This window comes from Notamacropus eugenii, chromosome 6, assembly GCF_028372415.1.
Source record: "Notamacropus eugenii isolate mMacEug1 chromosome 6, mMacEug1.pri_v2, whole genome shotgun sequence".
Classification (NCBI taxonomy): Eukaryota; Metazoa; Chordata; class Mammalia; order Diprotodontia; family Macropodidae; genus Notamacropus; species Notamacropus eugenii.
The window spans coordinates 179,029,232-179,052,770 of record NC_092877.1 but is presented as its reverse complement, the minus strand read 5'-3'; positions in this window follow the sequence as shown (position 1 = coordinate 179,052,770).

Below are 23,539 nucleotides of genomic sequence, written 5' to 3'. Positions count from 1 at the left end.
TTGCATGTTTTCTACTATATTAGAAGATGAGCTCTTTAAGGACAGAGGTCTTATTTTTGCCTTTCTTTTAATTCCCAATAATTCTGAAAGTTCCTGGCTAGCTATTATTTCTAAAACGTTTTTGGTTTTTAATGTGTTTATCCTATCTAATCTGATCCTCAGAGCAACTGTGTGAAGTGACTTCAATGGATACTTTGCAGACAAAGAAATAGAAGTTGAAAGACACTAAGTGACTTATCCATTGTCAGATAGCAAGTATGTGTCTGAGGTAGAATTTAAAGTCAAAGCTTTATGATTCCAAGCCCAGCGTTTTATTGATTATGCCACTTAGCTGCTTATTAATTGACTGTTGACTATTATGAGTTGTCCTAGCCATACAAAAAGTATTTCTACCTTAACTTAAACAAATGCTAACCTGTAAGCAGAATGACAAAAATGCATTCACAATAATAAAATAGTTAGGGACTTTTATTGTTAATGAATTTTTAATGGAATTAATGTATTTTTACTGGAATGAGAAGATCTTTTCCAACCATTAATAGGCCCATGTGATCTGCTTAAGTCACATGGAAGCCTGAGTCACATGAGTTTGTGATGAGAGGAGCTTGCTGAATGGGTGGAACATGAAGAGGCAGGGCTGGAGCAGAGCTGAGAGGAAGTTGGTCAAACTAGTTAGATCCAGGAGAAAGAGATGAAGCAGGAACCTGGGCTGTGGGTGAGAGAAGGCCTTTTGCTTGAGGGCATTTGTTTGTGGGAAGGCCTGATAATGTGTATAGGCTTCTTGGTTACTGTGATGGATTTAGTTTTCTGATGTTTGAGTAAATGTTTTGGCTCTGTCTTCTATGTGGAAAGTCTGTTATATTTTGCAATTCAGAATTACACCATCATATTCATAGCCTCTGTAGTAGTAAATACTAAATAGTAACTGCTTCTCTTTTATCTAGGATCCCTGAGAGTCTTCCCCTCACAGTTTTTGTTATTAAACGGGTCATCTCTTGAGTAACTACTTAAAGAAGCCTGTTCTTTGAATGAGTTTGTCTCACTTAAAGTGAGAATGTGATAAGACCTTAGCCTGAAAGGGCCAGAGTCTCACATTGCACTCTGGTCCATCTCCAGTCAAACTGATGAGCATTGGGACACTGGACCCAGATGTCTCTGGAGAGGAAAGTGAGGTTGGTGACCTTGCACAGCCCTCCTCACTAAAATTAAAGTTATCATCTTGACATCATGGTCCTCTTCGAGAACAAAGGACAAATACAACAATGGGACTCTAAATTTTCTTCTTAGAATGGGCTAAATTCATCAGAGTATAAAGAAGAAAAGCTTAGAGCTAAACATATTTATAAAAATTGATTTGACTAGCCTGGGGAAATTTCTGAATAGAAAATATACATATTTCTTGTCATAAAAAGTACCCTTATGAAGCCAGAACTTTTATTTTGTGATATTTTAAGCAAAATATCATTCTTAATGTTTTCAATATTATTGTCATTTTCCTTTAAACATATGATTCTAAAATATTAATGTTCTTCATAAATATTGACTAAATTAGATCCAAATTGCAAATTATAGACTACCACTGTGAGGCAATGAGGTAAACATAATGAATTCAATGAAAAGAATATAATTTCACTGAGTTATTTGCTGTTAGAGATATTCTTCTGAATATCAGTGCACAATCTTTTGGTCATTAAGCATCAGACAATTCCAACACTGAATTTCCTCAGTGATTAAAAAAAAAGTAAAATTTCCTTACCTTTAGAAAATTACATTGATGGCAAAAACAACACACACATATCTTCTACTATGAACTCCATTGCTCATTAACCTCTCCTTCTTTGAGGTTTGTGTTATCTATACTTAACACTATATCAAAAATCTATTATCTACTGCCCTTTTCCTTCCTCAATAAGTTTGGTACCTGACTCACAATTCTTTCTCCTCTGTCCAACTCTTACCCTCACACTGAGAGTTCAATATCCGTATTTATTATCCCTTAAGCACCCTAATCACTCAATTTTGCACTTTCTATGTACCATTTCTCCACCCCACCTCAACCCCATACAAATTTGATCAAACTTCATCATGCCATCCATCTACTTTTATGTCCAAGAATTCCAAAATTTCTGTCTGTAATTATTATCCACTATCTTTTCACCTCTCCCTCTGCTTTCTCTTATAAAATCCTATTCTTCATCTCAACTTTGACCTGCAATCTCAGACCTCTCAATTCTCTCCCAAGCCATCTGCCCTAGACTAATCATCCTCTCCTCTTTCCCCCATCTTAACCCCTTGGTGAAATAATTTAATTCTTCCCTGTCCTCTCTCGTATCCTTAGCCCCCTTATCATATAACTGACTATATCCAACCAAGCCTTAACCTTAGCTCACTTCCTATATCCTCCACCTCTGCTTCTACACATGTGCAGCTAAATGAAGCAGAAGGAAATCACCCAAACATTTTTATTGGATCCACTATCGATTTATGTTGCAACTTGGCCCTCACTGGTGCTTGGCAATTCAACTATTCCTCATTTATGAACTCGCTACGGACAGCAAATTTTCCATGCTTTTTTTCATCCCTTCTCAAACCTCCCATGACTCCTCTTTCCCCACTCTCTCATTTAAGAACTTTCCTTCTATTTCACAGGGAGAAAAACTGAGGAAATTGCCATCAGCTTCTTCTCTCTTCTTCCTCATCTCCTAGCACTTCTGCCACCATCTTTTCCCTCCTCCCTGTCTCACATAATGAAATAGATTCCCCCCTACCCTGGTTAACCCTTTTATTTATTCAAATGACCCCATTCCATCTCAACTTTAACAATTTCCACCACTTGTCGTTCCCACTCCACTTATTTTTAATATCTACCTATCTACTAGCTCCTTCTTTACTGTTTACAACAAACCCATGTCTCACCCGTACTGAAAAAAGCCCTCAATTCTTCCATTCCCGATTACTATGTTGTATATCTCCTTTGCCTTTTGTCACTAAAATCCTTGAAAAGGTCTTCCAGAATAGGAGTCTCCTTCCCCTTTGTCTCATCCTCCTCTCTTCTTTATCTCTCGCAGTCTAACTTCTGACTTTATTTACTGAAAATGCTCTCCTCAAAGTTACTTAATTTAATTTAAGTTAATAGTCTCTTAGTTGCCAAATACAGTGTCCTTTTCTCTATTCTCATGCTTCTTGATCTTTCTGCAGCCTTTGACATTGCTAAGCACATTCTCTTCCTTGATACTCTCTTCTCCTTGAGTTTTTGGGACACCACTATCTTGCTCCTTCTGCCTCTCTTTCTGGATTCTTTTCTTGGTACATAGTAGACACTTAATATTAATTCATTGATATAGTAGAACATGTAAAGTTCCTAATAAATCACATTAAGTCTTATGAATGTAAACAAAACACATTAAAAACAGTCTTAGAGAGTAAGGTCTTAACACTAGGACGAACATGGAGAACTTCATACAAAACATAGAAATTACTTTGACCCCTCAATCTTAAAAAAAACCAGGGATTTCAAAAGTAAAGAGAGAGCAAGAGACAGAAACAGAGACAGAGAGACAGAGACAGAGAGAGACAGAGACAGAGAGACAACCAGAGATAGAGAAAATTCCAGGCATGGGGAAAAGGGGACATAGTATAAAAGTATAGAGATGAGAGATGGAATATAATTTGTGAAGAGCAAGAAGAAAGATAGTGACTGAGAGTGTATGAAGAGTAACATGAACTGAAAAATATAGGATGGAACCAGATTGTGAAGAGTCTTAGATGCCAAGGACTTCATGTTTGATTTTATGGGTGATAAGAAGTGAATAAAGTTTATTGAAATGGATGGAGTAATATGATTCAGATTGTGATTTAACAAAAACAAAAAACACTTAGACAACTCTATTGGGAATGAATTGGAGAAAGGACAGGTTTGGGAGATGGAAATCAACTAGGGAGTTATTTTAATAGTCCAGGAGAGAGATAATGAGAGCCTAGGTTGTGCAAATAACTATGTAAGTGGCCTAAAGGGAGTGTGTGTGTCTGTGTGTATCTGTCTCTGTGTGTGATGTTACGGAGATTGAAATAGAAAGATTCAGTACCTGATTGGCTATGTGGTATGTTTAAATAAGGAGTTGAGGATGACACCTAGATTGTGAACCTTTGTGACCCTAAGTACACATCTACAAAATAGAGAGTTTCAGTCAATCAATAAGCATTTATTCAGTGTCCACTATGTTTCTGGTATTGTTCTAAAACACTGTAGACACAAAAAAAACATTGTCTTGCCATGAAATAGTTTACAGACTAATGAGAAAAACTATATTCAGCTAATTCTGTTCATGCCAGATAATTGTCTGGAAAACTGAGAGGATACATGACATACCCAGAGAGAAGCATTTAGTATGTTAAGGAGGAGGAAACTGAATCTAGTTTTTTATGGTTGCAACATTATATATCCACTACACTACATAGCCTCTCCATTTTATATTATTTTCTGTTACAAATTAATATATTGTCATTATTTTAGGTTTTGTTAAAGTGGATATACTTTGAAAAAATTAAAAAGAAATACTTACCAGAGTAAGAACAAATATAAATTGACCAACATATTTTTTCTGCCAGAATCACAAAATTCAAATTATTGACATGAAAGTATTGTGGGTAAAATAAAATTTGAAAACCACAGACAGAAAAATATAACATATTGATCCCATAGGGTCTTTCCCCAAGTTGAGAACATAAATTTTGCAATCTCTGTCATTTACTTAACTAAAATTCTAACAAATGCTATCTATGAAGAAGAAATTGATTATTTGTCCAAAAATGCCTTAATTCAGAGACCAGAATCTCAGTTAGAACAGCTATGACACTATCAGTTCTTTTCACCAGTCCTGCAGTATCATTCTGAGATAATATTTGTCCTGACTTACTCTCTTATTCAGTAAGAAAACTTAAATATGTTCTGTGCTGCTAGAAAAATTGTTTAGTTTTCTTGCCTATGATTAGGATGAAATTACAATGAATATAGGGTCAGTGTTCATAAGGCAAGAAGAGAAGTTTTTCCCGCTGAATATCTTTAATTTCTAATGCAACTGTGTATCTGAGCAGATGTCATCAGCACTCATTAGCTGTGCTTTTATGTAGTGACAAGTATTTCTGTATAAATGAGCCAGAAAATTATAATTCTAGAATATTGTACCACATATTCCCTTTATCATAGACTTCAGTTCTGAATAAATTTCTCAATTACATCTATTCCTCAGTTTCTCAAATGCTATATTACAGACACGGTAAGCAAGAAAATGATGTTTATAAATTGCTTCACACTCTTAGGGTGAAATTATCTGCTATGTGTTCAATATCAGTTTAGCTACCTGTAATATTGTCTATTTTATATCAACTAAAATATGGTCTTTTATCATCACTTTAATCTTTCTTAGCTGACAGTTTGGAATATATATAGTATATATGTTTTGTGACTAGATTTTCTCTTTAAAACTATATCATTTAAGAAATAAATTTTGTTGTGCAAAATGTTAAGGTATCACAAGATGAAAGAGATGTCTTTTAAAAATTGAACATTTGAGAATTCAAATGGAAAAAAAATAAATAACCTAGGAGTAGATGCATATCTAATCATTACTATCTTATCTAATGGACTTTTTAAAAAGCCTTAACATTTGGCTTCCATATTTGGAATATGGAATAAGCATATTAATCAAGTAAATGGATTTATGAAAATAAATGTTGATAAAATAAATATATTTGTTTAATATTTAAGCACAATATAACAAATGCATTCAAAACATTTTAGTAAAATTGCAACCTCTAAAAAATATGTCAACAAATATTAATTTAAATATTTTTCTTAATATATTTGATCTAAACCAGAGGGTGTAGTTAGGCATTGTTCTATTTTAAGGCTATCAATTTATTTAATTACTCAAGTGATTTGAAGAAGTGTATGAATACTTAATACAATACTTAATTATGACTAAATCTTCTTTGATAAGAAGAAATTGAAATTGCATTGAAAGCTACTAGTCCATATCACAATTTTTTCTGACTGCTTTTGGGTGGTTTTTGGGGGGTTTTTTTGGCCTTCAGGCATGTCTAGTTTTAGCATAAAGGTCTTTGCACAGTGGTATCCTGGGAAATGATTCAGTCTCTAAGGTCAACACCACTTTCTTTCCAAATACTCTTTGGCTAAGCATAAGTATGATTGAGCCTAAAATTGTTTTGTTTGATAGCCTTCCTCAAGAGATAGTGTTTCTCAGTATTAGTAGTCATTAAGCAAAGGTTGAGTGGTGTCTCATTGAGTGAGTTATAGAAAAAATTATTTTTAAGATATGAGTTGAACTGAATGGCCTCTTAGGTACCTTACAAATTAAATTCTGTAAGCTTGGGATCCAAAAGCTTCTCCAAGACAAGACTTTTTATATTAAGTATAACATGAAGTGTAAGTGTAAGAGAATTTCATCAAAAAAGGTGAAATATTATTTCTTGTTATTATCAGGAAAAGTTTCATGGAAAAGACAGTATTTCAGGTGAGCTTTGAGGAATGTATAGCATCTCAATGTTCTCTCTCTCTCTCTCTCTCTCTCTCTCTTTCATTCTCTCTCTCATACACACACATGCACACACACACACACACACACACCAATAATGTCATGTCCTTTCTGTGTTAATCTGGGAGGACCTCTTATTTACTTTTACATTTTAGAAACATTTCAATTATGTTTCTCTATTTCTTATTAATAAACATGTCTACATTGTTTCAGGATGAGTAATCATATATGGATCAGGTAGGAACATCTCTGAAAAATTTGCACAAAGTTATTTTTCCAATAACAAACAGAATGTATATTTATATATATAGGTATATTTGTATATACATATCTATATATATGATGTGTAGACATATAAGGAGATAAATGACACAAGAATATAATCTCATTCTCCACTGCTTTAAGATCCCATGAATGAACTCCACACAATTCCCATATTTGTATTTTTTTCTTTTCATTTATGATTATATTGTTGGGAACTCCAAGATGAGGAAACTTTCTTTGCTTCTAAAGATCAGCAACAAGCTGTTAAAGAATATCTGCAGCACAAAAAATTTAAGTGAATTGAAAAGAGTGATGAAGTTAATATGTGTTCAGAAATGGAAATTAATACCAACTACTTGATTTTAAACATAGTACTTTACTTCCTCAGTCAAAACAGTATTAGTTTTTTAGTATCCACATCAAATATTACGCATTCTATGTAGACATGTTTTGTGAATGCCATACCAATAATAATATCTAGCATCTATATAATGTTTTAAGTTTTTCTAATCAGTTAATAAAGATTATCTCATGTAATAAACCCTGAGAACTAGAGGCTATTACTACCTCCATTGTACAAATGAAAAAACTGAGACAGTGTATTGATAATTCAGAGTCAAAATAGACTAACAAGAACAGAATTGTTTAATGCTGCAGGGGCTGCTGTTGCATTTGTCCTCCATTGCCAAAGAAGACCATGCCATCAGAGAAATGATGACATGACTTCCATTTGACTTTGTTTTGAGTGAGGGAGGGCTGTGCAGGTCACCAGCCTCACTTTTCCTCTAGAGCCCTTTGAATCCAGTGACCAGATGTTCATCAGGATGACTGGAGATGACCCAGAATGCACTGGGAGACCTTGGCCCCTTTAGGTCAAGGTCTATTCACTTAGTGTGAGGCAGCACCCATTAACTGAATAGGACTGTTTAAGAAGAAATCAGAGGATCGCCCCTTCAGTCAGGCAAAGAAAAATATCTACATCAGGCTGAGAGGAAAACAGGAGCAGTTACTACCGATGATCACTCTTAAACCAGGAGGGTCCAGAAAACAACCCTTAAGTGGATATTGGGCTGGGGATTTGGGAAGAATAGATGGCATTCCAACTAATGAACTATATAAAATGTATTGAGGAAAAAGCTTGATTTTAGACTGAGCAGGGAGATGAGAACTGCCCCTACAGATCCTTCTGAAACATTGTATCCAGGTTTGTCACACCTGCAGAAAGAATGTGGGGGTTGGTCAGGTCCCAACTCAGATCAAAGGGGGTATACCTCTAGCCAGAATGATGACCAAGGGACTGCAAATTGGGAAACAGTAAACAATAGTGAATGAGGCTGTGATAGCGGGTTCATGCACTCCTGAAGCATGGCTGACCAGCTGACCCATCTGCCCTGCTTCTTGTTATTGCCTCCTTATTGTTATTTTTTGGGAGGGGGTTTTTTGTCAGTTCAACTTGTTTGTCTGATTTGTTTTCTGCAGGCTTAGTATCCTCCTTCTGTCCATGCCTGATTGCTTAAGCCAGATGTCACCCTTTGTCCATGAATGTGATGTGTCACCCCTGGACTTGGTGTCAACCAAGCACCGGATGCCTACTAAAGAACTGACTTGTCAAATGGAACCTCTTGGGACAGGGACAGTTCTACATCCAATTTCAGCAGAAAGTAACCATGGAAGAAGAGACCTTTGCTCCAAGATTTTGGGTCCCATTTTTTTAGGAGGGAATGATAGAGTTCTTGTGCTCAAACTCTACCCTAACTTATTGTTTTATATGCTTATCTTGTGTTATTCCTGATATATTGTTGTAAAGTTCTATCGAAACCATTTGCCTAAGATGTTGTTTTATATGCTTATTTTCTGTTATCTCTGTTAAAGTTCTGTTGATACCAGTTGCCCCATTGACCTATGTAATGGATACGAAAAATCTTAGGGCCAAATATATTGATAATGTATTTTTGTTTATTTTTTAGTGCAATTTTGCTTCTTAATTGGAAGATCTTTCCTATCCATTAATAGGGTCATGTGGCTTGCCTGGGTCACATGGAAGTTTGAGTCATAGGGATCTTATGGTGGGAGGAGTTTGTTGAATGGGAGGAACAGGAAGAGGTGGAGCTAGAGCAGAGCTCAGAGGAAATTGGTCAGAATCTAGTCAGAGGTAGGAACAATACAGGAAAGAAGCCAGCTGTTTAGCATGAATGAAAGAGCTGGGGTTTTTTGTTTGTTTGTTTGTTTTGTTTAAGGGAACCTGATTGTGATTTGTGTAATGGTGCTGGTTTGTGGGAAGCCTAGCAGAGGAAGACTTGGGGGTGGTGTTGTTCTCTGCATTGCTATTGTGTTTAGATTTATGTTACTATGATGGATGTGCCTTTCTGGTGTTTGAATAAATGTTTTGGTTCTGTCTTCCATGTGGAGAGTCTGCTGTGTTTCATGATTCAGAATTGCACCAAGATATTAAAGTAAATACCACATTGGTGCTAGAGACAGACATTATGGCTTGCCCAGGGTTACACAACTAATAAAGCTCTAGAATAGCATTTTTATTCAGGTCTTTCTAAGTCCTGGTCCAGTACTCTATATATTGAACTATAAACAAAGTGCATAGCTTAGTCAAAAAATTCATGTTACTTATACAATTCATTTTAAAAGTTCTGGTATATTCATTTAGCTTTGAAAAAATATTATTTTTTTGAGGAAGAGTTTGAACAGAATTTAAATTTCCGAAGGAAATAATAATTGTTTTAGCATAAGTGCAATACTGACTTTGCTGCAAAATTATAAAGAATGAATTCATAGGAAATAGTATAACACTGTTAGCTTTAAAACTAAGACATACTGTATTTGGGCTTCAAGGCTCTTAAGCCAAAGTGGATTTAAAAAAAAGTCATACTAATTAAAATGTGTAGTCCACCTAATATCAATGTATTTTACCTAATGCTGTTTCAATCAAAGATCAAAGAGTATGAGATGTCTTTTTGAAAAAATCTTCACTTGCTATCACTTGAGCCTTTCAAATTTCTTTGAAGTGTTCTGGTGGTATACATAGGTAAATGCTGCTGCTGCCGATTTAAAATTGTCTTACTTGTGTTTTTTGTGAATAGATTCAAATTTGAAGATATACTAGACAATATGTATTTCAGGATATTATACAGTGATTCTAGTTTATAAAATTATCACAAATTAAAATATCTTATGATAATAAAAGGTAAAATTTAAAAGTAAACCATGCTGTTTTACTTTTTCCAATGTAGTAAGAGAGCAAAGATCTTGTCCTCAAGCTAATTCTATTATAATTCTTAGTCTACATTATTATTCAGAGACAGTGAGATCAGATAATTAAATTAACTGTGACTTTGCAACTAATTTTCAGATTTTTGAGAGCCATATGCTACTTTCCATGCAAGATTTAATCTACTCATTTATTAAAACTTTTGCCTGGCAAGTCCCCTCTCCCATTCAATTAAAATAAAAATATAATATTAGCTATAATTTCAATTCCATTGTTACAGAATATAATAAACTCATAATATTAAAATCATATTTAACAAACCTTAAGACTACATGATAGTCCAAACTAAATGAAATATATTATTTTGATTGTAGTATACTTGTAAAAAATTTTTAAATTCCAAGGAATCTTTAAAGATTTTTAACCATCAGATTCTATTCCTCTACTGTAGGGACTTAAAACTGGGTGGCATCATGTCAACTCTCTTTAGAGAAGACATAAAAATGTTCTTGCCATTACCATTGGAGTAGAACAGTGGTGTAGGGGAAAGATAGCTAACTTCAAAATCAGAAAGACTGGGAATCAAGTTTCACTTCTATAACAAACTGGCTGCATGACCTTGAGTCACTTAAATTTTAAGCTTCTTGAGGTCAGGGGCAGTCTTTTGCTTCTTTTGTATCCCCAGGTCTTAGCACAGTACCTGGCATATTGTAGGTCCTTAAGAAATGTTGATTGATTTATTGATTAAGTCAACCTCTCCATGCTCAAGGTAGCTCTCTAAAATAACAAACTAAAAGTTGTAAAGGTGTTGACCTTCATCGATAGTTCCCTCACCTAGTGTTTTGATAAAAATCATCATTCTAGTCCCTTTCCCCAATTTCACTGGAAGTGTGTATGTGTTTTAACAGTATGTTAATATATAAAATATCAACTAACCTAAGGACTTGGGCCAATATTCACCATCTTGGAGAAACCTAGCATTTATTACTTAATTATAATAACTGAAATGGTACTTTCTAAGTATCTGTCCTTAAAAAGGACCAAATAGCAATGAAGAGTTCAAAGAAAAGGGGACAAATTCATCTTCATGAACAAACATTAACTGTACCTCTCTTTTTTTTTTCCCTATTCCATTAGCAGTCACGAGCATTTCTCAGGTGGAAGAACTGAAAGTGGATTTGGAAACTGCGAAACGTAGTAGTAGTTGTAAGTACCATATTAATATTTACAAGGGATGAAATGAAGCAGAAATACTAATTCTCTAATTTTTAAGGAAAGGCAATCTCTAGTAAATTAGTAACAAAGATATTCTGTGCAAAAAGACACACAAGGCATTGGAAATTTTTGCTATCAAAAAGTCTTTTCATATCAACACACAAACACTTCTATTTCCTACATTATCTGATATAGAAGCTTACATCTGTTACTATGAGTTATGTATATGTGTGTATGTATGTACATGTATGTATATATATGTATGTACATTATATATGTGTATATATATGTAAGGAGAGAGACAGAGAGAGAGAGAGACAGACAGACAGACAGACAAACAAAAAGAGAGAGAGAGAGAGAGAGAGAGAGAGAGAGAGAGAGAGAGAGAGAGAGAGAGAGAGAGAGAGAGAGGATATAACTTTTCCCATGGGTTACTTTAGAATTCAGTATGCATGTGTTCTAAAGTTCCCTTTTCAAGCACTAGACTAGAATTAATCACTTTGGGAAGGTAGGTGCTCCAGGTAAATCTAACAAGATATCATGTTCCCTGTACCTTTTTCCCTGCTTCGATGCCTTGTTCTTCCAGGTCTTTGGCTCTGCCTTACTTTCCCCATTCTTCCTGGGGACTAGAGCTCTGCCCCTGAATCCAAACTTCCATGATTATGTCCCTGAGACATATTTCTGAATGCCCTGAAGCTGTCCTCTTGTCTTCTGGCTTTCTGCCAATTACATACTGCCAGACTCCCCTGACAGTATCCTTCCATCTGTTTGATGGAATAGCTTCCTACTGCCAGACTCCTGATAAAAATTGTTTACTGCTTGGGATCTCTGTCTCTTTGGTGGTAATAGACTTCTATATCCTACCACTGGCACATACAACTACCCACTTTGGGGCCCATAACTTCTACCCCAACTCCAGACACCCAAATAATTCTCCCCTCTACTTGTCACTTGCTGCCAAACCCCTCTGAAAATCTCTTTTACTGTCCAATTGTCCTCCTATTATTCATGACTAGGCTCTATTACCTAATGCACTGCCATGTCCCAGTGAGTCTTTCTAATCACTGAGTCCTGGCCACCTCTGGTCTATGCCATTCACTTGTCAGCCAACTCTGATACTGACAATAGTACAATAAATGAAAATAAAATGATGAGCCCCACCCAATGCATCTGAAATGTGTAATTATGTTTAAATCTCTCCTCCAAACCCAATCTTTCTTTTAACTTCTATAGAAATTATTCCATTTGCAACCAGAACCATGACCTTTTATAGCCCTAGAAAATTGCTTACTGAACCATATCATAGATTAAAGATGCAAACATATATGAAATTCCCAATGAACAACCCTGAGTGAATGGTTGCCTGTTCATTTTAATTTTAATCATGCTTTATAATTTGGACACAGCTTAGAAAAATTGAGCTAAATCAGAAATCTGCTCCATCAATGAACTTTAACATTTTTATTCTTTATAAGAGTCCATGATCATCCTTTCAAAGGAAATTTTCTTAAAAGTCTAGCCAAGGCCATGAAGAACAGTCTGCTGGTAAAGGATAAAGGATAAAGTTAGCCATGGAATGAGTCAGGTTCTTTCTTCACTTGATTTTTCTCCCTCCTCTGCCCCCATAACCAGTTACAATACTCAAAGCAATAAAAAGGAAGATCTGAAAATAGACATCACCGAGAACATCTTGTTTCCACATCTTTTACCCTGGACTGCCTGAAAGGCTTCACCTAACACGTCAGAGTTGGAACTTTTCTATATAAAAGAGAAAAGCTGGTAAGTCATCTTTGAAGCTGCGATATTAGTTCCACAACCTGGATGCGGACTTGGAGTACCAGAACAACTCTCTTGTCTTTGGTTTTCCTAAAATCTTGGTCAGCTGTATAAAATATCTTCTAATCTGTTTTATATGAATGTGTATTTTCCCTCTTTTCTTTCTGTATATACTCAAATACCACATCTAAAAAAGATTTTTTAATGATAGGGAAGGAAAAATGATCAAGTATCCCTCTCATTTTATGACTACTAAACTCACATAAGCAGCCTTTTTTCAAATTACTATAGTGCTTGGTTCGTTTAGCATTTGAACTAGAAAATTTAAAGATTGTTAGAGTTGGCAGAAGCCTAAAACATCTTAAATTCTAATCCTTCATTTTACAGATATCAAAACTAAGGATAAGTTGAATGATTTGCTCAGTCACAGTTAATGATTGCTAGAATTGGGACCAAATTCCAGATCTTCTGACTCCTCCTTGTTCAGTGTTTTTGCCACTGCATCACATTATCTCCTTGACAAATGCAGCCTTCTATTGTTGATCACATTTTAATTCGTCTATGTTATGGCTTTCCAACTAGACAGTAAGGTCTTTAGGCAACCACTGTTTCATAGACTAGTCTCCTTAGTTCCAAACAGAGCACCTTGGACATAGTAGGAGCTCAATGTGTTACGCATAATATAATACTCCATGTAATATAGTAATGATAGGGGACTCCAATTACCTGTATATCTCCTGAAATATGCATATAATAAAAGCTAAATAACTTGCAATTTCTCCTACCTTCATGATAATATCATTTTTCATTGAAAATATAGGTATGGTCCCTGGGATTAAACTTCCACGGAACAAGTCAACCCAGAAACACCAAAGGACTGTCAGGACTGAAATTCTGAAAAGATAAAGAAAAGTTATTTTTGCGTGGAAGAAATAGGAGAAATATCTTGAAAAAGATGTGGAGTGAAGATAAAAGCATGTGTACGTAACAGGATAAATACAAAAGAATGGCATGATGCTTTAAGTATCCTTTTAGGGGAATTAAACTTCAAGGGCTTGAGACACTTGAATCTTTTTCTTTTTTTCTACTTTAAACATTTTGTTTTTTCCAATCACGTGTAAAAATTAACATTCTGTTTTTTAATTCTGAGTTCCAACTAGTCTCTTTCCCCCTCCATTGAGAAGACAAGCAGTTTGAAACATGAAAAATATGTTTACATATTAGTCCTGCTGTAAAAGAAAATGTAGACAAAAAAAAAACAAAAAAAGGAATGTGAAAAAATGTATCTTTCCACCTGCATTCAGATTCCTTCAGCTCTTTTTGTGAAGGTGGATGGCATTTTTCATCATGTCCTTCACAGTTGCCTTAGATTGGTGTACTGCTGAGAATAGCTAGAGATTTGAATCTTTCAAGAAAATGTGAGAGCAACAGAAAGGTAGATTATTTTCATTTGTTTTTTAGGCTACATTGAGCAAAAGAGGAGGATCCAAAAAAAAGGAAGAAATATAATTTGGGCATAAGTGGTATAAAGATGACAGAGTAAAGATAGAACTATTGAACTCATTTTTTTTCTCTGTCTTCTCTCAAATAGAATAACCCAGGGATTGAAAAAGACTGGTTAAAAGTCAGAAAACTGTAATAAAGAGGTAGACAGAAAAGAATATGAAGCTTTTCTTGATGAATTTAAGTCCGTAGACCAAGAGCAATTATACCTTTGGTTCTGAAAGAATTTGATGCGAGGAATGTTAAGATATTGTCTATGATCTTTAAAAGACTATGGAGAATGGAGAGATGACTCATGTAAAGGTAAACCACTTTTTAAATGCTCAGTTGGTGAGTTTGATTTTTAGTTCTGGAAATTTTAATTTAGCATATTATTAAAGGAGTAATTAGTCAAGTAAACATTGCTTATAAAGAAGTTATATATTCTCCCCTATTTCTCTGAATTTTTCATATATATTGTTAACTATGAAGACACTCCATTGTAATCAAAAATCATAATTTCTTGTGCAATTTGCTAATTGATGGGTACTCATTTTGATTCTAGGTGAATATAAGACATTTTTAATATACAAGACATTCTTGGGGTAAGTGCTTAGCAATGTGATCTCTTTAATTGGAAGATCTTTCATATTCATTAATAAGCCCATGTAACGTGCTTGAGTCACATGGGAGCCTGAGTTGTATGAGTCTGAGTCTCTGGTAGAAGGAGTTTGTGGAATGGGTGGAAGAGGAAGAGATGGAGCTAGAGCAAAGCTGAGAGGAAGTTAGTCTTGTGAGCAGTCAGAGCCAGGAAGGAAGAGCTTGTTTGTTATTTTGTTCAAAGAAGCCTGCTTGTGATTTGTTTAATGGAGCTGGTTTGTGGGAAGCCTAGCAGAGGGAAGACTTGGCATGATGTTGTTCTGTGCATTGTTATTGTGTATAGATTTTTGTTACAATGAAGAATTCAGCTTTCTGGTGTCTAAATAAATATTTTGGTTCTGTCTTCCATGTGATATTTCGCAATTCAGAATTGTACCCAGATATTCATGAATGCAGTAGGTGCTGTGAATATTGCATTGATGTAGGGTATAGATAAGCTTAATTATTTTTATACTATATATCCAAATTACTTTGCAGAATGCCTGTCTTTCAACCATTCCAAAATTAACTATATTACTAGTCCTTCCTTTTATCATCTTTGCCAGTTTGCTGGGTGTGAGATGAAACCTCAGAGAGATTTTGATATATTTTCTTATTAGAAAAAATCTTTCATGTAGTTGTTAATAGCAATTTCTCCAAGAATGCTTTATTCATATCCTTTGGCCACTAATCCATTAGTTTTGCTATATCTTAGATATCAGACATTTAACTAATTGAAGGGTTATTCATTCCTTTTGGGTGAGCCACAGTGTGGCATAGTGGACAGAAGCAAGAAGAACTGGTCTTGTTTCCTGCTCCTAATGCATGCTGGTTGTGTGACCCTTGCCAAGACACTTAACTGCTTATTGCCAAAGGCAACTCTTTATAGCTATAAATTGCAAGGAAGATATCTTTCCCTTTAGATGTTATTATGAAAGATACCTGTTCTTATTCTCTTTCACTTTTTTTAATGGTGAAGCTTTTAATTTATGGTTGAAAGTTAACCATTTTGAACTTATTAGGTTGTAAGATTTTGATCCAAATCTAACTACTGTAGCCTGCATTTTAGTTGTCACAGCTGTTCTTTAAAATAAAGACTTGTCACTGTGTGAATTATATTCTCAGATTTAACAAATTCTATGTGATTGAGTTTAATTGTTTCTATTTTTCCTTTGCAAAGCCTATTACACCAAGATATTTTTCATTGTTTTATCTAGTACCAAATAGATTCGATGATTCTCATATTTTTATTATTTCCCTAGATATATTAGGATTTTATTTTTCTTCCAAATGAATTTTATTATTTTTTTTGTCTTTATATGGTATTCCCTTGGTTTACAACCATGAACATATAACATACCTTCAATTTTCTCTTTCTTTGCATTTTTCTTCTCCTTTCTTTCCCTCCTTCCTTCTTTCCTGAATCCTTTTTTTTCTTTCTCTTTTTCCCTCCTCTAGACTAGAAATGCAATAGTTATTCATAACTCGTATCTTGATACCAATTGCCAGATGAGCATTAACCAGCTTTGTTTCCAGCCTGGTAGTACCAATGTTCAATCATTATGTGACATAGTTAAGGTTGATACCCAATCAGCCTTAGCCCACTGCAGTTTGGAATTCCTAAGCTCCAGCAATCCATCAGCCTCTGATTAATTTAGTAATGGTCACTTTGTTTATTTTAAATTTATGTGTGTGATTATACTTATATGTGTTTTAGGTGTGCCTTAGTACTTAAGACTTCTAAGTATTCTACGCATTTTTGATGCATTTCAAAAACGATGTCCCTTCCTGTTATTTCTTCTTTTATTTTTAAGTATATTTTCTTTTAATTAAGTGAAATATATCTTTTTATCTTTCACCACTACCCCAAACCAATTGGGAACACAAGAAAACAACACCCATTACAAACATGTATATTTAATCAAAATGAATTTCCAGATCAGCCATGTCTGTAAAAAGAAATTGTTTAATTCTGCATTCTCTTTTAGGAAGTAGGGAACATGTTTTCTCATTAGTCCTCTAGATCTTGGACAATATACTGATAAAAGTTCATCATGAGTGCATTCTATCACATTTATATATGCATTTCCTAAATTATGGAAACACCCTCAAATTCCTATCTTTTCTGCCTCAAAGAGATATATTTTTGTACTTCCTTAGAATTTTCTTTACTTGATATTAATCTCTTCATCCCTTACTCTGCCCTTCCCCTAATTCTCCCTACCTCTATTTTCCTTTTTCCCCTCATCTTTCCCTATTAAATGAAGTGTCTTTCTGTGGCCCACTATGAGTGTTTTCTTCCTTCTGTTAACAAAAGCATATGAGTGAGGATTAAGTCTTGGTTGCCCAAACCCCTCCTTCTTATTTGTATAGATGTTTACTTGCACACTCTAGTTAAGTGAGATGATTTTCCCTACCCCTTCTTTCCCTCCTCCACTTTTTCCCGTATCTACCCATTCTTTTCTTGAGATCTTCAAGACATTAAAAAACCACCTTCAGGTATTATCTAACTGGACTTGTTTTATGATCCCTGGTGATGATAGAAATCTGGGGAAACATATATCAACTCCTTAAGTTTGAATGTAAGTAGTTTTTCCTCTTTTAGTCCATTATAATTGTTCACTAATTTTGAGTCATTTTATATTTTTTTCTGCACTCTTTTATTTGCCCTCCACAGTTTTTCTGTAGCTCCATTTTTTTTAAAATAAGGAATGTTGGAAAATCTGCTGTTTAATTAAAGATCCATTTTCCTCCCTGTAGCATTAAACTGAGTTTTACTAGTAAATTATTCTTGATCATAAGCCCATATGCTTTACATTCTGGAATGTCATATGCGAAGTTCTCTGATCCTTGATAATAGTGGCTGCTAGATCATGTGTGACCTTAATTGTGTCTCTGCAGTACTTGAATTCTTTCTTTCTAGCAGTTTGCAGTATTTTTAGTTTTGACCTAAAAATAGGTCACTACCCAGAACCTCACTGGCCAGGAACACCATTTCTCTGCACAGGTCCCCATCTCAGTCCAACCTGAGCTGGATAGTGGGTACCTGTTTCCACCATAATACCCCATTAATTGTCTAGAGGTGCTTCAGTGTGGGTTTGAGGACTCTTATTACATCTGTGCAGCCCTTATCATTGGGATACTGGAATGCTCATATGTAAAATGCTCCAGGACTGACAATGCCTGGCCAATGTTGACAAATCTGTCTTCCTAAGTCAAGTCTGTCTGGACAAATGACTCAATGTGATTTTTTCTTGTTTTCTCCCACCAGAACCATAATTCTGATGTGTATACAAAGGTGGAAAGGGTTGCATGCAAAGGCAGAAATTCTTCAAGCAAAGATTGTATGAATATTTTTCTGATATGTTGTAAAAAGAATCCTTCTTCAAATGTATGTTGGATTCAACAGAATGTGAGCCCGGCCCTTCCCAAATATGAGATTCTTTATTTCTTACTCTGAAACTTTGATTGTGTGGAAACAGCAAAATATGTGAGTGTGTGTGTGTGTGTGTGTGTGTGTGTGTGTGTGTGTGTGTGTGTAGTCTTATATATCTAGTTCTTTGGCCAAGCAAAATAAGCCTAACCTTGTTATAGTCATTCAAATATTAGAAGACAGCTACTGTGCTCTCTTTAAATCTTATTCCAATCCTTTTATGGCATGATCTCAAGGTCTTTGACCATTATGGTTATCTTCTTTTTGACAATCCCCATATAAGAAGTATAACATCCCAATTTTAATATATGTTCTGCATGGGGTGGAGCAGAAAGGGATCAGCATCTTCCTAGTCACGACACAATGCAAATCAATATAACCTAAGACCATATTAGTTTTTTGAGGGGCCGCCATATCACAGTGATGATTTATATTGAGGTTTCAGTCCTTTAATATCCCTTGATCATACATACAGCAATTGTCTAGTCATACTTTACTGATTTTTCTGCTTGTTGAGTCTAATATTTCAAATCAAATTGACACCGATCAAATCACATCTATTTTGATTTGGATCATTGCCCAAAAGGCATTGTACTATATTGAAAAGATGACTGTATTTGGAAGAGGAGACAAAGTTTTGAATTCTACCACTGAAATAGGTTGTATGACTGTGGGCAAGTCAATTCATCACTCTTCAATTTCTTCACTTGTAAAATAATAGTACCCACAATACTGAACATGCAAGGCTATTGTAAAATGAATAAAACAAATATGCAAAATGTTTTGCAAACATTAAAGATATATATTATATATATATATGTATGCATGTATATATACACAATATATATCTCTGCAGGTGTGTATGTATACCTTATACATGTGTATATCTCTGAGTATGTATGGTTTCCATATCTAGAACACACATGTATACACGTTCTCTTTGTAATTGTCATTTCAGAACCCAGATTTTTTTTACTTTTGCTGTTTCACTATTCAATAATTGTCACATCACTAGCTTCTTAAAATTTGGTGCGTTCTATTTTTTTCCATACAGAAGGGAGAGATTAATTTAGTGATCTGAATAAAGCAAGAGATAGCTAATTATCTTAGACAAGCATTGACAAAGTCCATGTTGGTATTCATTAATCTACCAGGTGCTCTGTTTGCCAAAGGAACACATTTTTCATAGACAGAATGAGAAAAGACACCTGTTACATTCTTATTATATACCTTTGTTGCATATGAAATTTTATTTCTCTTCTAGCCAAAATCAAGACTTTCTTTGCAAATGTTACAGAACAAAGCTGAAGAAATGTTTTTTCCTGTTTCTCATGCATGGAAATCCCCATGACCACTCTACTTGAAATTCCTGCTGAGATTTTTGTGCTCATAGACAGCTTTATGATGAATACAGTTGGCGACCTAACTGCTATCATTCATATTACTCAACTGAAATATATGAGCAGAATAGGCCCATGCCAAAGCAAGTTTTGGCATCATCTCAATTTGAAGTTTTTCAATTTTCAGGAAATTCAATCCTTTGGTCCCACATTTGCTTCTTCTTTCCTTTTTTTTTCTTCTGTCCTATGTTCTCTTCCTTTCTTCTTTCTTCCAACTGTCTTTCCTTTCTTCTTATCTTCCCTCTCTCCTTACTTCTCTCTCTCTCTGTTGTCTGTCTCTGTCTGTCTCTGTCTCTGTCTCTGTGTCTCTGTCTCTGTCTCTGTCTCTCTCTCTCTCTCTCTCTCTCTCTCTCTCTCTCTCTCTCTCTCTCTCTCTCTCTCTCTCTCCCCTCCTCTCTTTCTTTCTTGGACAAACTATATTAAAAGTTCCCTCACTGAAACCCACATGACATTACATATGGATTGAAATGACAGCGCCTTAGAGTCGTATTTGCAAACTCTTTCCTCTACCACTCAATCTCCTCCAATCTTTCTCCCTCTTATTCTTTCTATCCTTTCTCTCTTCCTCTATCTCTTTTTCTCACTTTCCTTCTTACTCTTGATCTCCCTTTCCTTTTTCTGAGATACAGAATGAGAAAAATATTTCTCCAGATGAACAGTTTTTTTTTTCCCAGATAAAAATTGTAAGATGGAAAGATTATGTCTGACTATAACATTCAGGAGTCTACTGTTCACCTTGAGCTGAGGCTTTTGGTGGTGCAAAGAAGAAAAAGATGTCTTACACCACTCCTGAAAAGAACAAGTGTGAAAGAAAGAAGATTAAACTTGCTGTGCTGACATACAAATGAAGTATACTGAAAGGTGAGAAATTAGATAATATAAGCACTATACCACAGAATCTCAATTCCTCTGTCTCTTTCTCCTTCTTTCTCTCCTCACTTTATCTTTCTCTTATCTATCTCTTTTACAGTTTATATTTCCAGAACCCCAAACTCTTGAACTTTCTAAACTTTTTCTCCCTTTTGTTGCTGAACTCTTTGAGAAAACCATCTACAATGAGGGCCTCCACTTTCTTTCCTCTTGCTCTCTACTTTCTGCAATCTTCCTTCTGACCTCATCATTTAACTGAAACTGCTCTCTCCAAAGTTACCAATGATCACGTAATTGACACATCTAATGACCTTTTCTCTGTTCTTATCTTTCTTGACCTCCCTGAAATCTTTGATTATTGATCATCCTCTTCTCCTTGATTATCTCTCCTCTCTAGATTTTTGTGATTCCATTCTCTCCTGCTTATCTTTTTATTAGTCTGACCACTCCTTTTCTATATAATCTGCCATATCATCATCCAGATCTCTCCTTGGTGTCCCTCAAGGCTCTGCCTTGGGCCCTATTTTTGCAATTTGCTTGGTTATTCCATTAACTTCCATGGATTTAATTATCATATCTATGCAGATGATTTCCAGATTTATTCATGCAGCCTTTTCTCTCTCATAATTTTCCAGTCTTACATCTCTAAATGCCTATTAGACATATTAAACTGAATGTTCAATAGACAATTTAAATACAATATTTTCAAAATTAAACTCATATTTTTCCCAAAACATTTCCCTCTTCCTAATTTTCCCAAAAAGTTCCTATCACTTTTCACTTTGGTGTTAACCTTACTCCCCCATACCTAATCAGTAATCTAATCCAATTGACCATATCTAATCCAAATCCTAATGATCCTTTATTCACAATATATTTTTTATACTTTCCTTATGCCTAAATTATTTTAATAGCCTGACCATTGATTGCTCAGTCTCAGATTCTCCCAATCCAGTTTATCCTCCAATTCAGTTTCAGAGTGAGCTTTCTAAAGTATAAATCCAACCATGTGACCCATTTATTCTGTAAACTCCAGTGGCTATCTCTCCACTCCAGAATTAACTGTAAAGTATCTGATATTCAGAACCTTTCATAACTTGCCCTGTCCTACCTTACTAGCTGCTTTACATCTTACATCACTATCCACATGCACATTGAAACATAATCACAGTGACTCTGAATTTACACTGACTGTGATCAGGGTCTGAACTGGGAGGCAGTGATTTGAGTGGCAAAAAGTTTCTTACACTTTGTGTATATAAAAATGTGAAGATTTGATAGTTGATTAGATCTGAAGAATGATCTCTCTCTCTCTCTCTCTCTCTCTCTCTCTCTCTCTCTCTCTCTCTCTCTCTCTCTCTCTCTCTCTCTGTCAGCTCCTCCCTTCCAAGTTTAATTAACATCTCCACACAGATGACTTCCAGATTTATATATCCACCCTACCTAGACTTTCCCTCTAGTCACATAAAACTACTTCCATTTGATATTTCCATCTGAATATTCTTTGAAGTAATAAGGAAGTTAGGAAGAGAGAACCATTTTGGGGAAAATAAAATAATTAAATTTTGCAGATATTACCTCAGTCCCAGGAACTTGAACCATGATGACCTTGGAGACAGGATTCCAGGCTGGATTTTGCTTCCAGTCCAAAAGGAAAGCCCTTACAAGCTAAGGGGGATTTTGGACGTGAAAATTGGTGAGACCATGTTATATAGGAACTGAGTAAAATTTGAACTTCATCCCATTCCCTAAATCAGAGACTGAAAAGATGTAGAGGGAATTATGCTCCCCCCTCAGTTGTTGGAAGGTGTGCTTTTATGTTTACTCTTGCCACACCTTTGAACTTCCATTATAAAATTTCATCTAACTGTTAAGTGGTTAAATGGAACTAGGGTGCAAGAAACCTTTAAAATTGAGAGATCATAGTCACTGGGGCTTTAGCTGGTGGTGAAGACTAGACACTACCAAACCCCACTGAGGGGATCAGAGAGGAAGGAATTGTAACATAATTTTACTTAAGACAACAGAGGCCATGGTAACCACTGTGACACAAAATAAACCTCTATTGAGCAATAAGAGGAACTATTGAGGGGTAGGGAAAATTTTTAATGAAAAATTGTTCAGGCATAACTTATAGTTTAATTTTGGTGTTATAAAAGGGAAAGTTAATTTTTGTTTGGAGTGATTGATCATTCTGTTGATGTTTCTATGGTGACCTTTGGAAAATATACTTACTATTCAATCCTTTCCCTTTAGAAGATCTAGTCCCATTTTACCTCTTCCCAGCTCTAACTCTTCATAGTGTGTTTTACTTTATTTATAATCCCATTAGATGAGGTCTGTTTTGACATTCTTTGGCATGGACTTTGTTTAGTCTAGATATGTTTCTTATAAGTATATATTTCCAAATGATAATAATTCCCCCAATTTCCAAAGTTTTCAGGTAGTAACTAGTTATTTCTGCTTCTCCTCTTTTTCTACTCACCTCTTATTTTCCCCTGAAGACAGCAAATGTATCCAACGATTTCATAAAATTCTGCAGAATCTGACAGTTTCTATTGGGTAATTCAGTCATGAGAAGAGTAGAAATTATGAGAATTTTTTTTTTTTTACTTTTTTTGACGTTGTATCTCCAGTGCCTAGCACTGTGTCTGGGATATAGTCCAGTGGCATACAAACTAAT